This window comes from Protopterus annectens, chromosome 3.part0, assembly GCF_019279795.1.
Source record: "Protopterus annectens isolate FY-2018-M chromosome 3.part0, PAN1.0, whole genome shotgun sequence".
Classification (NCBI taxonomy): domain Eukaryota; kingdom Metazoa; phylum Chordata; order Ceratodontiformes; family Protopteridae; genus Protopterus; species Protopterus annectens.
Window position 1 is genome coordinate 666600670 of NC_056731.1, and position 14074 is coordinate 666614743.

Sequence of the window (14074 nt, forward strand, 5' to 3'; positions counted from 1 at the left end):
AAATTCTTACTCAGAAAATTCAGTGCATGAAAACCCTTGTCTTACAGTGATCACCCAAAGGCTCTTGTCTCTGTACTGTCTCCTGTTGAAAGGGACTCTTTGCCTGGCTTACAGAGCTTACTCTAACCCAGCTATGATGGATCTTTTGTGCATGCAAAAAACAAACAGCACCAGAAACACTAGATTCATGGATATGAGCTTCACTTGTGACAAACAGAATGTGCTGGAGAACTACACTTGTGTCCCAAAGTATCCCGATGCTATGGAATGTGCTTCCCATGCATGTAAAAAGAATTCATCACTGATCCTATTCAAACAAAACTTTGTCAACTGGATGAAAAATTGTAAATGTATATTCATTCTGGACCTCATATCCCTTATGGACAAAGACCATCAATAAGAAAAGCATTATCCTGACTAACATGCCTCCCCCCATACACAAATCCCTTAGTTACCTCCCTACTGACATGCACCCCCCCCCGTAGATGCCCATTATACTCTGGATCCAAATGGGTTTGGGGTACATGGCAAGGCTTGTAAGGGCCCTCATGGTCGTTAGGTTCATATGTTGATACTAGGCTATTGCAATAGTTTGATTAAAACAATAATAGGCTTTGTTTGTGCCCTGGAAACAAAGTAGGCTTGCACATCTCTAAGGCAAACAGACTTAGGTTCTGAAAGCAATTCAGACTGTTTAATAATGCCTTATGTAATTCTTCATGGGACTGGTCTTGTATGAAGTTATCATCTAGACAGCTGCATATCTGGATGTCCTTGGTTCTGCAGTGAGTCATAACTGGGGCCAGGCACTTCATAAAAATTCCTGAAAATAGGAACGAATTCAAAGGGTAAAGAAGTAAATTAATGAGAACCCCACTTCAAATACAAGAAAGAATCTGTAGTCACTGTATATGGCAATGTGTTGATGGACATTCATCAGACCTACAGTAGCCATCAAGGCTTGATGGACAGCAAAAGTAGAAAGGTATGAAGTGTCAACATTACTGAAGTTGTGCAAAAAGTCTAGAAGATTTAGGATCTTTGCTTGGAAGTGTCTGCATAGGAATTTTTATACACCAAGTAGACTCCAAAGAATTGTTCCTCAGGTATATTGCAAATGTTGGAGGTGTGATGGGGAAGAAAGACATAACTGGGAACATATTTTTGGGTGTGTAATTCCATGCAGACTATTCTATCAAAAATACTGGGTGAGCAAACTGGTGTAACTAAGGAAACTTTTTTTTTTTTTTAGCTATGATACAGAACTGGATTTGCCTAGACATAGTAAGGCCTTGCAGAGTTTAATTCTGGTGGCTGTCAAAAAGGCAGTTACTAGAAAATGGAAATCAAAGTATAAATCAACTGTACTAGAAGTAAAGAACATAGTAACAAAGATAAAATAACTGGAAGTGGGATGTTTAGAAAAGGGTAGGTGCAAATTGCATAGGAAAAACAGGAACTGTGTAAACAATACATTCAGAATAATATTTTAGAGGAGGAATGAGATTTAAGGGAAGGCAGGAATTGAATGAGCTATGTAATGTTTGACTGACAATGACTATATGGATTATAAGTGATGTACAATGTTAGCAACCAAAAATATGTCAATATGGTTTGTTTTCATTTATATAAATGTATAACCATCTATGTCATAAGGAATAAGTAAATAAAGATGTTTATTTTTTAAAAAAATATTGAATTTGGGACACTTTTTAGGAATTTGAAAAATTTTGTGATTTAAGATGGGCCTTCAAGGGCTTCTCTTTGTTCATATCAGAAACAGTTATGAGTGGACCCCCCCCTCAGTCTCGTCCTCCCTTGTTTCTTCCTCTACAGCCCTTTTGCAGAAGCATCTCTTCTCAAAGGTGCACTACCAGGTGTGACTAATATTTTGGCAATGGATGAATTTTGTGAAATTTTGGGACTGACAGAAATTGCAGCCTATATCCTTGGGATACAGCTGAACGCATATGTCACCTGTAATGTTTTCCCAATTTTTTTTTTTTCGTTGGTTCCTTTAACATCATTATACTGGTTCTGGCCATGTCCATGCCAGATCTACCAGATAAACAACCCCCCAGACTCACTCCAGTAATAGCCACAGCTGGTCTTACATCTTAGGGTAATCTTGGGAGCCCTGCTGTCTTTACATCTGTCTTTTTTGTTTCCTGTATTTGCAATACCCACTCCCTTCCCGACCCTCAATGACTACATCTGAGGGCAACTCTTTTCTTTGGACCATGTCTCACCTTAAAGAGTGTCATCGATGAATGCCTCCACACTCAGGATGAGCACTGCCCATTACTCCCTGCACCTTTGCTGGTCACCCAAACTACTAATCAAACCCAGGTTACCTGGAACATAGTCAGAGCTTTATCCCTCCAGACTACTGGAGTGGCTAGTTTACCCAATATTTTGTGCCTAAGGCAAGATGGTTTCTTATTCTTTTGGGTTTTTGTAAAGGATATATGGATTTGTGGGCAGGACATACTGTTTTGGTAAAGGTGGGGGAGGGGAGCAGAGAAACTTATTTGAAAGCTTGACCCACGGACCCCCCCCCCCAAAACCTCCCTTTTTAATCTCATTGCTACCTTTCATCTGCATTTTTTTACCCTGCTGTTGGTAATATGGCCACTAATTTGACTGGTAGCTCCAGGTAACCTGGGATTGATTTTAAAATTGTAATTATATATGTAATGAGCATTGAATTTAAGCCATATGTTATGTTTTTTTTTTTCTTTTTCACTGTTAATATCTATCAGATTTTAAGTCTTCAGTTTGCTATGCTACCTGTATATAAGACTAAGTATCGTAATTGCACTCTTATTGTGTACAATGTCACTACCTGCTACTACTGTAGGAACAGTCTTCTAGAAGCATTGTTATACAAGATTATTGGTCTTGTCTCCCTGTTGACCAATTTTTTCTGTTCTAGTATTTTTACCATTATGAATGTCTGTTACTATTTTTTTTCTTTATTGTAGTATACAGTTTTCTTTCTACTAACAAAATAGTTTACTAACAATGTTGCTTTTCTCCCCAGGCCTCCGCTGAAAAGGGTGTTATGCCCAGTCGGACTCTCCCGGTAAACAAATGTAAAATAAATAAATACTAATCCCTTGATATAGGAAGGTAGAACATTTCTTTAACTTCTTTCACTGTCATACCCTTCTCTTCCAGTTTGAAACCCCTTCCCAAGAGAAATTGTCTCTTGATAAGCTGTCTTTTATAATCATCTGATAAGGACTGTACATTCAACCAAGTATTTCTACTAATGACTGATTCTGTAGCAGCAGTGCTGGAGGATGCATCAACAGCAGCATAACCACACTGTATATCATGCCAGCCCACATGTGAAGCAAACTAGGCAACATTGGCTAATTTTGCTTTCACTGTGATCTCAGTAATTATGGCTAATGATTAGCTCAACTGTTGAGGGCTTCCCCTTTATTACCTGTTCATGTGAGTCTGACAGTTAAGGGCTCTGAAGGCAGAGGTTGCTTATGTATATACTTCCTTCACAAAGCAGTCCAAAATTCTGCTCTCACTATTACAAGGAAGTGTTTGTGGACCACAGCCCTACCTGGACTCCACTGTAGCATCCAGGGAAATCATTCCTGGATATGCACTGCGATTCTTATAAATGATGCTGAAATCTATACACTGGTTACTCCTTTTGAAAGAAGGTGTTTTGAAGTATGGTTTCCAATATGCTCCAAGAAAGCCAACTTGCAATGCTAAAAGCATTGAAGTATCAAAGCCTACAAGACCTGTGCTTCTATTATTGGCATCTAATACTCCTCTGACTTCTCAATTAAAATGTGCCTTCAAAGAAAATGTCTCTCCCCATGAGATGTCCTCAAGGTTTGGGGGGGGCAGAGAACAGGGTGTCCTCATAATCTGTGTCAAATATGAAAGGGAAGGTTAGTTGATATCTATGTTTGAATGTCTCTCTCCCCTTCAGAATCAGAGAAATCTAAATCTGTCTGGGGATAGGGTTTCATTTTCTGCTACTGAGGTGTATGTAGGAGTACACTCCAGAAATGGAATAGCGTTGTCATACTTGGCTAGCAGAATCCATACAAATTGGAAACAGTCCTGTGCTAATGTAAAACTGTCCTGCAACAGAACCTTTTGGGGGGATGGAGAGTGAAAAATTGTCTTGCACCTGAGAAACAGCCTGTAGCTGGGATCCCAAAATGGCAGAAATACAGATCCTCAACATGGGTGATGTTTGAGGACTGAATTAGGTACATCTACCCTAACTTCCTAATCTCTGTCTTGTAGTTTCTGGTATCCATTTGGCTGCATATTGCAGATGTTTCCCTAGCTTGATGTGATAAGGACAAAAGGTACCAGGATACCTTGCTAAGGAACTGGTGTTTGGCTTAAACATAGAATCAGCATCTTCAGTCCGGGAGGACATGATATCATCTAAAGGTGTGGTGTCCTCCTGAGTGACATAGCCAGAGCCCTCAGAGGTACTAGATATCAGAGCTATGGCTTGCATCAGGCCACTCTGGAGCAAAGACACATCCCCAGTTTCCCCACATGACCTTCTTGAGGACGTGCTTCATTGTATGTTTTCTGAGTTTTTAAAGAGGGTTGTCTGGTGAGCATTACTGCTATTATGTTATTCAACAGAATGGTCTGACTACAGAAGAACTCCAGTTTTTGCTTGACAAAGTAGGTCCGAAGAGCTATAATTACTGTATAAGCATTTTTCAGTGGTAGTAGTAAACATATGTGTAGACGGGAATAAACATTGTACATCTGTCCAAAACCCATGTAGTCATGTACAGCCAAGTAAAATATAAGTAGAGTCTTGCAATCCGTGGCAATCATGCCTGAAACAAGAGCAAGCCCATGAAATGAAAAAAATAGACACCTTGGTAGATAATTTGTCTAGGGAGCACCACCATAAGAAATTCCAACAATGAGGCAAACCTGCATAATGCTTTTGTCTGGATCATAAGCCATTATAGCCATCAATAGCATGAAAGGCTTGCAGGAGTGAGTTGTACCATTCTCTCCTTGTATTCAGCAAGTGTCTGGGGCAACTTTCCATCATAGCAGCACAGTTTGTATGCCTCGATGTTCAGCATCCAGAACTATGCGACTTCTCTTGCCCTACAATGTAGCTGGACAAAAACGGGCCATGGTGGCCGACAGCAAATGGCCTAATAATGCGAGGTCAGGCGAGTACAAATGTTTCAATACTGGATACAGAAACTGTGTATGAAGAAACAAAGTGTGGTGAATTAAGAATAGTCCTCCTTTATTTGGGGGGGCTGACTGGATTGACAACTGTTCCCCAGAAGAAACAAAAAAACAGTTGCCATTGTCTGGAAGTCCATGAAATAGGGAAAAGATATCTAAAAATGTATCCCAAAAGACTATGTCTCACTGAGTAAGTAGACCTTTTTGGTAAAGGAAAGCACAAACATTCACCAAAAGTGTAAACGAGCACAAGCTTTAGTGGAAGTGGGCTCACAGACATTAGACACAAAGCAGGAAGACTAAATGGGACTCCTAAAATAATGAGTCCCTCAGTCGAAAAAGTGATGCCTTGAATTGGATCCATTGGAAAAGGAGCATAACCTTTTAAGTCCAACTAATGAAAGGGCAGCAATGAAAAAATCCAACAAAGTGGTAAATGTAGAGGCAGGCTCAGCTATGACAGTAACATGATCAGCACAGGACATTAAGTGTGGGACCAGCACCCCTGCACAGGAAAAGGAATGTGGAGGTAAACTTAGGTTGAAGGGGTGTAGTGGTGTAGTGAAAGATGCAAAACTCAAAAAGTCAGATACTATGTCAGGCGTCTTCCTGCCCAAGATATTTCTTTGATAATTCTGGTGATCAGTACAAACATCATAAACCAAATGAATGGCAATCAGTTAGTGAAGGTTATACGGGTTCCTATTAACACTCTTTTATGGTTTGAATTGACTACCTCATCCTAACAGATAAGGATGCAGGTGAGAACAGCCCGAACAATCCAAAAGGTTCTGAAGTAGTGGAAGGCATTATATCCTAGATTACTGGGGTGCTACTAGAGTCAGGAAAGCCTCAAGACTGCACATCCCCTAACTGAGACTTCATGTATGAAGGACAGCAACCCTCATCTCATTATTTTTCATAACTATTAATCTGGTATGTCCACTAATTTTAATAGGCTTAAAAAGGAGCATTAGGGGTGGCAAGTATCTTACTAAAGATGCATGCCCCCTTAGAGGGTACAGATGAAAGCCATCACTTACAAAGCAGGATCGTGAACCACATTTCCCTCCATGTTGGATGAATATTAAATATGACTGCAAATGAATAATACTTACCTTAATTAGTTCAAAAATTAATATAAAAAAATAAAATTCACCAGGTAGCTCATCTTTAGCGTAAAAACTTTTTATTTGCTTTCATCAGACTTCTTCAGAACAAATGCTCAATACAATCAAACCACTTTTTATAACACTGAGACACATTAACAAATCAATCAGTTATGAAACAACCAATAAAATGCAAGACTTTTAATACTCATTTAACCCCCCCCCTTAGTTTTTTTTTCTTTTCCCTGCTCTTAAAGGTGTATATATTGCACACAATACTGGTCAGAACTTTAATCTAAATGTTATAAAAAGTGGTTTGATTGTATTGAGTATTTGTTATGAAGAAGTCTGTTTCATGAAAGTGAATACAAAGTTTTTACGCTAAAGATTGTGGATCTTGTCTGAGCTACTTGGTGAATTTTATTTTTTCGTTTGTTTTTTCATTTTTAGGGCAACAATTAATATTCACAAAACAATTCAACAGTGATAAAACAGACAGGAATTATAGATTTATACTACCATTATATTCTGATTCACACATTCATCTTCCCTTTTTTCTTGACATTTAGTGAATGGAAATATGTGATCCCCCCCAAACAAGGGATTATGTGCATTTTTTTACCACTTAGTTTTGATGTAATTATGTTTTTGTCATGTAAAGTGGGGATTCTGTTCCTATAACATGTATTTTTTACTAGAATTAAAAAAAAAATGTGTTTCTAGCTGTGACAAAATGAGATACTGCCAGCACAGCTGTCTAGAATTTTGTAAATGGTTGTGTCATTTGTGACTGTCAACATGCTTTATGTAAGACGCTTGTGTTACAAATGTATTAAAACTGTATGTCATGTGTGTATATCAAACTGCCTGAAGGTATTTGCAAAGTGCTATTTGAAATGCAACCACAGTGTACTCTACTGGAAAAGAACATAAATGTACATGCACTATTGTAACTGATTAAATGTATATATTTTAACAGTGGAAACTGGGACACAAGAGGTTAACTTCAGCCTAGCAAAATTCCAGAAAAATAGCTGAAATTAAATTACTTCATGGCTACGCAATAAAATATGACATTTGTCAGTTCCAGTGCTGCCAGGGGACCCAATGTCTGTGCTGATAAGCTTTCTGTATTGTCTTGGAATTGTTTTACTGTTTTATGACTTTCAGCATTTGCCAAGGCTCTGAAGAAAAGCACTTGTCTCTGTATTTTTACAGGTAGAGGCTAAATGCTACCAGCTGCCTCAATGGTTGTTTTGGGCTTGGGGACTAGATGTCAGACGACAAGAAATTATGTGTGTTCTGCAAGCTAGCCAAGCAGTAACATTTGAGATATTAATTTGACAACTCTCTGAGACAGACACAGCATTCTGTATTCTGTCTTGGATCTGACAAGAAGACCCATTCACCACACATTTGCCTTGCTCTCTAAGTAAGTTTCTATGGAATAGTAACTCTCTTAGATATTGTCAAGAATATATCAAAGCTTAGTTTTGATATTTTTCTTCATTTGTTTGAGGCTATCCTGCAATGTTGTTTTAAATATTTCCTTGATGCTGAAATCTGATGTCACTGTAAATGTGTGGCTCATATATATTTAATATCATCTTGTTCTTTTATTATTTATTGTTAAATATATTTAAACATTTCATTGTGGCTGATATATTTGGAGATATTTAAGTTCTGAGAATGCTTGCATATTTATCTGGTGACACTGTAGGCTACTCTTGTTAAATATATTTAAACATTTCATTGTGGCTGATATATTTGGAGATATTTAAGTTCTGAGAATGCTTGCATATTTATCTGGTGACACTGTAGGCTACTCCCAATAGCCTTGCTCTTGGTCAAACTACTATTTGTATTAATAGTAACATTAGACAGTGCGATTGGACACCCTTTGTTAAGGGCCTTAAAGTAGCTGATAAGGAGCTGACTGGTGGCAGTGATAACAACCTTATAGTCTGGGCAAAAGGGGACATAGCTAATAAACCTGTGCCAGCTTTTCCCAGATGTGTGTGTGTGTGTGTGTGTGTGTGTGTGTGTGTGTGTGTGTGTGTGTGTGTGTGTGTGTGTGTGTAAATTAAACCTCAAAGAGTGTGTATGTCAGCTACTTGGGCAAGGACACAAAGCACTGGTTGGACAGAGAGGTGCTGGTGGTCTTGGCTTGGCCACTCAGCTGAGATCTCAACTCTATAGCTGTACAAGTGGGGAGTCTTACTGGAGATCTAGAGAAAGAGGAAGATGCCAGCCCTGGACTAAGTGTGGTCTCTGTGGTATTAAGGAAAATTGAACTTGATGCAGAGAGCTGCATCTGGTAATACTGTGTGTGTATCTTTTCATCCTCTCAGTGTATGCCCCCCACTGGTGCCAGTGGTGTGGATTGAGGCTCCTTGATTACTGGTCCAGTGGTGGGGCGTCACACTAGCTACTGTATGTTGAGCTGCTATTAATTACTTTCCGATTCCTCTGTCGTCTTGTGGCATTCTCTAATGATGTCACATGGGCAAAACTTGTGTAGGGTTAGTACCCTGATGAACTGAAATGAAGGAAGCGTCTCTTTGCCAAAACCGGCTACTAAGATTCTATAATATTCTATGTTATTAAATCTCATTTCCCATTCTGTGCATAGTATGCACTTACCCATGGACTTGATGGGGGTGGCAAATCCTATCAATGTTCTCTGGTGCAACTGCCCCTCCTGTAAAACAAGATCTGGCACTGCTGGCAGGGAACCAGGTCTGACATACAGCTGGAGCAGCGTGACCATGAAGCTTTCTAGCACTGGAATTTAACCTGAAGGGTGACAGAGCGGTCATAACTACACTGTTTCCTTCACACACAAAATATGGGCTTGGAGGTCCACTAGTCCATCAGGGAATTGAAAACATTTTTTGAAAAAAAGAACACTGGACATCATCTCAAGGAGTTTGGTGGATGGTTCACACTAAGACACTGTGTATTTACATTGTCCCAAGTTCTTTCCCCCAAATCTTGAAGCCTACACTTCAAATCCACTTGTATATCAAAATCGATATTGCAGGCAAGTCTGGTTTCCTACCAGGTACTGCCTGTTGTGCCAACTCCCACATGCAGTCTAAGCTTCCATCTTGTCAACAACTCCTTTTCAAGCCTGTCAAGTGTACCTCATTATGAGGAATGCACTTCATTTGGGGTCTTGAAAAGTCTGTGTTCCTCAAAGTTCCAAAATTGAAAGGGTCTGTCATGCATTCAGTGTTAGGAATTTTGGTGAATACAAATTAATCATATGCATTCACTAAAATATATTTTTTGTACGCAACCAGCATATTTTAACTATACTATGACATTTCTAGCTGCAGCTGTTAGTAAGCTGTTGACATACATGTTCCACATTATACCATTTGTTCCTCATTCTGAAGATGGAAGGTTGAGTGTTACGCTCCCTTTAGTTCAACAAACATTTTTCATTCAAGCACTAATTAAGTCAATGTATAACATAAGCAAACATACTTAATTGTAAGTTATCATTCTGGTGATTCACACACTCCTGTTTTTCTTCCATAAGACTTATTATCCTACATAAGGCATCATTTTACTACAGTGTTATATCTGTGTTATTACCCTATATGTTAAGCATTGCACATTTTATTAGGAATTCTATTCTGTTCCACTTATTTTTTGTTACTTTTTACTTGAACAGAAATGCAACTAGTTATTTTTTTATTTATTGTCTGATTTGTTGCAATCTACTGCAGACTAAAGAAATTGTGGAAATCCACAAGCTGTTTATTTCCCAAAATGCAGCACCGCATGACTCAAAACAAGGAAGCACTCGAGAGCTGCTCTGCATATACACAAAATACAAATACAAGTTTATTAAACTTAGTAAAGTTCCAGGGAAGAAACACAAGCAAAAAAAGCACATATTTTAGAATAAGAAAGCGGACTTTACATGGTGTATAATCACTACAAAAAGAAATGGTAAGAAAAATACCTTCACGCATGAACGTTAAAAATATATCTTCAAAAATTACAGAAGCACAAAACTTGCAGTAAAGTCATGACATTATGTTTGAATGGCATGTTGAAACAATGGTACTTCAAAAGTTTGTGCATACACAGCAAATGCCTGACTGAAAGAAAACAAAAGGGCAGTCTGTGCTCATTTTAAATGGTGGGTGTATACTTCATTCACATTATCTTACATTACCATTTTCACTGGTAAACATAAAAGTTTTACAGCAAGCACAATTATAGTCTACAACTATCTACACATCCTTTAAAATAAAAGGAACTAAACTACAAATTAAATTACATGTATGCAATAAAATAATCCTGCATCTTAAATGATATTCCAAAATCCCAGAATTTTTCTATTTTTTTTTTTTTTGCAACCTGTACTTCACAAAACATAAAGTCAGTTCATTAACTCCTTTCAAAAGAGATTGGGGTTGTGATAATGATCAAGGCATTTATTTTACAAACACAAGATACAAGGTATAATTCTCACCTTTGAGAGAAATTGGCTAGGCTTAAAATGGCCTACAAGGGCTGTTAGCTTAGTATAAACTTACAGAAAGAAGTCTAATACATTTCTAACATAGTCACACCTCTCAACCTTTTAGCACAAGAAATCGACAAACCATAAAATAATGGGGGGGAAAGGCCCAAAAGATAGGGACAGATTTTAAACATTGCTCTTACAAAACAGTGTAAGAAACATCCCTGTGTGGAAGATTTTCAGTCCATATATCTCTAGTTAATCACTGTATATTAATCAGATCAGACAATAGTAGTAGAAGCAGCGAATTTAAACTTGTCTTAAGTCAAAAAAATAAAAAATATATAATATGAAATATTGTACAAAATTACTAAGTATTCGAAAGTAATCCAAGCAAGGCAGGCAGTCTGTTTCCAGTCGAAAATCCTTTATTAAGTACACAGACAAGCGATCCAAGTAAAACAAAAATAGAGTAATAATTTCCTCACAAGCTTTCTAAATATATACATACTTTTTAATCAGGCAAGGGAGTGGTTTATTGTGCTGTAAAACAGTGTTATTGGTGTATATGTTAAATTCACATCCCTTCCCCCGTCAGTGTGACATTCAAGCTGGTCTTGCCCTACTTAGTAGCTGTCATAATAATATAACCCTTATGTACTTTAAATAAAATTTACAATGATGTGGTACCGCTTATTTAACCAGATTATTAAGTCTGTGATTTTATCCAAGACAATATACTACATGGCTGGAAATATATCAACCTTAGTCCATTTGGCAATCAAAAAATATATACACTTTTTTACAGTTGATTTTTTACATGCAATCATTCTGTTTTCACAACCTACTGTTAACAAAGATCGCTTTTGTACTTCTAGACTTCTTCAGGTCTGTGTACAAGAACCCTAAAAACCATCTATAAAAATATTACTGTATAATTAGATAGTATTGTTATTACACATCATTTTGAATAAAGTGGAAAAAAAAAAGAGAGAACCAGAAAAAGAAAAAAATGTATGATGATGGAAACAAAATATACACTTAAATTAAAATGGTATTTAAAACCAACTGGTAAAATAAAATAAAAAAATAAAATAGAATTAGTCCTCTAAACAATGTGGCAATGTTCTAAGTTCCAGTACACTTTTAATTTAATGTAGTAGTTTAGTCCAGGCTTCCCAAAAGAGTTCAGCTTTAATTGCCACATGAGTTCATGTTTTTCCAGAATATTTGGGATGTCTACTTCAAGATCACACATGTCTATGCGATGGAACGTAAAACCTGTGTGTCTTTTATGAAGAGAAAGGTGTTTGGCTAGTGCATTATTTTTACATCCACAACGGATTTCTCACAGATGACATGAAATCCTACTTTTAAAGTTTATTTACAGTCTTGCCTACATAGAATGCATCACATTCATTGCACTGTGCCCTGTAAATTACTTTTGTAGTGTAACAGTCAGCCCCTGCACTGGTCTTAATGATTTTATTTAAATAAGGGCAATAAAAACTATCACCTTGCTGTATGTTGTTATTTCGGCACTGCAGAACTCCGGTCCACTAATGATTGGGAGTAGATTTTTACGGTGCCGAAGTGCCAGCCCGACGCCAAACCTTCAACGAAGGCACACCCATTTACGCATGTCTTTCGAACGCCACTAGTCCGCGGGGAGGACATGCAATATAAATATACAAAATATATAATTAGTTTCACATCTTTTAGTGTTTCTTTCATATGGTCTAGGTTTAAATTTAACAAAACTTCTAATGTTCCTGGCCTTCCCATAAACAAAGGATGGGGCTTCACCTAAGATGTTAATCAGAAAAGGGTTTCCTGTGACAATGGCCCAGTTTTGTTCAATAACATTTTTGATACTGTGATAATCCAAACTGAATGTCAGGATGCAGCTATTTTTGTATTTGTTATTCTCTGTGGAATTTCCTAACATTCTCTTACTGGGGAGGTTGAGTGAAGGTGCTTCAGTCCTTTTCAGTTCTATAATGGGTTCCAGGATGTTTTTTAACATCTGACTTTCATAGCCTGTCACTAGAAAATCATTCTCTTAGTTATTCAGGTTTCTCAAAAATGGTTCCAAAAAAAATGTGTCCATCTAATTGCACAATAATATTTTTATAGAGATAGTTTTTAGGGTTCTTGTACACAGACCTGAAGAAGTCTAGAAGGACGAAAGCGATCTTTAACAATAGGTTCTGAAAACAGAATATGATTTCTACAGATTGTTTACATGCAAAGTGCATATGTATATGTTTATATATATTTATTGACTGCCAAATGGACGAAGGTTGATACATTTCCAGCCATGTAGTATACTGTCTTGGATAAAATCACAGACTTAATAATCTGGTTAAATAAGAGGCACCACATCATTATAAATTTTATTTAAAGTACATAAGGGTTATATTATTATGACAGCTACTAAGTAGGGCAGGGCCAGCTCGAATGTCACACTGATGGGGGAAGGGGTATGAATTTAAAATGTGTACCAATAATACTTTGTTTTACCGCACAATAAACCACTCCCTTGCCTGATAAAAAAGAATATATCTATTTAGAAAGCTTGTGAGGAAACTATTACTCTATTTTTGTTTAACTTGGATCACTTGTCTGTGTACTTAAAGAATTTCCGACTGGAAACAGACTGCCTGCCTTGCTTGGATTACTTTAGAATGCTTAGTAATTCTCTACAATATTTCAAGTTGTATATTTTTTATTATTTTTTTTTACTTAAGACGAGTTTAAGTTAGCTACTTCTACTATTTTTGTCTGATCTGATTAATATACAGTGATTAACTAGAGATATATGGACTGAAAATCTTCCACACAGAGAAGTTTCTTGCACTGTTTTGTTTTTGGACCCACTATACTTGTTTAGTGGGTTGTTTGAGACTTCAGGGATACCACAGAGATTACTTGTTGTTAAATATTGCTCTTACAGACTTAGAAAGTTGCTAAAATAACAGCATTTGTCTTAGCATGCATTTCCTGAAGGAAATGAAGTCAAACTCAAATATATGACATTATTTTAGCTATATTAGCCCTCAGTGATTTTCCAGAAAACCACAAATTTTATGAGGAATAGGTCAAAAATATGAGGCAAAAAGCTGGACAACTGAGCGGTACGACTGCAGTCTGAATTCATTGACATGTGATAATTACTAAAGACAACTTTACCGTGGCATGTCATTTTCATTAATTTTCAGTATATACTACCCTTAGACTTATGTAGCCAGCATTCTTTATG

General features: G+C 37.2%; 1 protein-coding gene across 1 annotated transcript in view; it reads right to left on the reverse strand.

Moving 5' to 3' along the window:
* PTPN3 (protein tyrosine phosphatase non-receptor type 3) overlaps nt 1–14074 on the reverse strand; it is a 2272168-nt gene that overhangs the window by 1243171 nt on the left and 1014923 nt on the right. The window lies entirely within an intron of this gene.